This window comes from Bombina bombina, chromosome 1, assembly GCF_027579735.1.
Source record: "Bombina bombina isolate aBomBom1 chromosome 1, aBomBom1.pri, whole genome shotgun sequence".
Classification (NCBI taxonomy): domain Eukaryota; kingdom Metazoa; phylum Chordata; class Amphibia; order Anura; family Bombinatoridae; genus Bombina; species Bombina bombina.
In genome coordinates, this window is record NC_069499.1 from 693,392,494 (window position 1) to 693,393,741 (window position 1,248).

Consider the following 1,248-nt stretch of genomic DNA (forward strand, 5'->3'; position numbering starts at 1 on the left):
CTCAGTGTAAGAATAAAAAATAAAAAAAACATTCCTAAGAGTAAAGATTGATTCTATCTAGACCAAGGAGATTTGATGCTTTATTATAAGTGTTGTACTGTCACTGTACAACAAAAATATCAACATACCATTGATATGATCCAAACTGACATACATCACATAAGTTATTTGTACCTCTATGTAAAAATAATATTGTGCATTAACAGTGGAGTCCTGTGTTTATCTCATAAATAATACACAAGCCTGAAAATAATATTCAGTATTGTGACAAGTTGAAGTAACATTGTCAGGGCATTGGTTGTGGTTTTGATTTTAATAAAATGTCAAATACTAGTTGAGTTCTTGTTAAAATAGTTCATAGGTCATTATTTTCCTCACCTATTTGCTGATAGACTCCTTGTACTGCTTGCTCCTGCGCTGCTTTGTCTGTCTGACTGAGATTTGACAGCCACAGCATCATCTGTAATCTATGACATCACACTGGTGAAGCTTCCTGTTGCCTAGAAACAGGTATAGCTACTCTGCTGCAGCATGTTAGGCTGACATTACAATGGTGATGATAATGAAACTTTATGTTACATCAGATAGGCCTCTTTGCTGCCTCAAGTAAGTTTGGACAATTAATGTCAGGACAAATGTAATGTGAAAACGATGTGAAGGAATTAAAAGAAAACCAACCTCTACAATAAATATGGCTAAAATGGATGAACTGTGAAGAAGTTCAATATCAAAATCATAGAAAACAACACAAGATTAGAAAAAAGATGTGAGGGGTAGAGAGGGCCACATAGGGTAGGAAAAGAGAGAAAATGTAGTAATAAAAATGACTCTATAGAAGTGAGCGGAGAGCAAAATTTAGCTCCACATCTCACCTCACTACCAGCGATGCTTACGGTAGCGGTGAGCTGGCAAAACGTGCTTGTGCACGATTTCCCCATAGGAATCAATGGGGGAGAGCCGGCTGAAAAAAACCTAACACCTGCAAAAAAGCAGCGTAAAGCTCCTAACGCAGCCCCATTGAATCCTATGGGGAAATACAATGTCTACACCTAACACCCTAACATGAACCCGAGTCTAAACTACCCTAATCTTACACTTATTAACATCTAATCTGCTGCTCCCAACGTCGCCGACACCTACATTATATTTATTAACCCCTAATCTGACACCGACAATGTCGCTGAAACCTACCTACACTTATTAACCGAATAGGGGGCGATAGTAAGCGCTGAATAGCTTAAAAGGCTG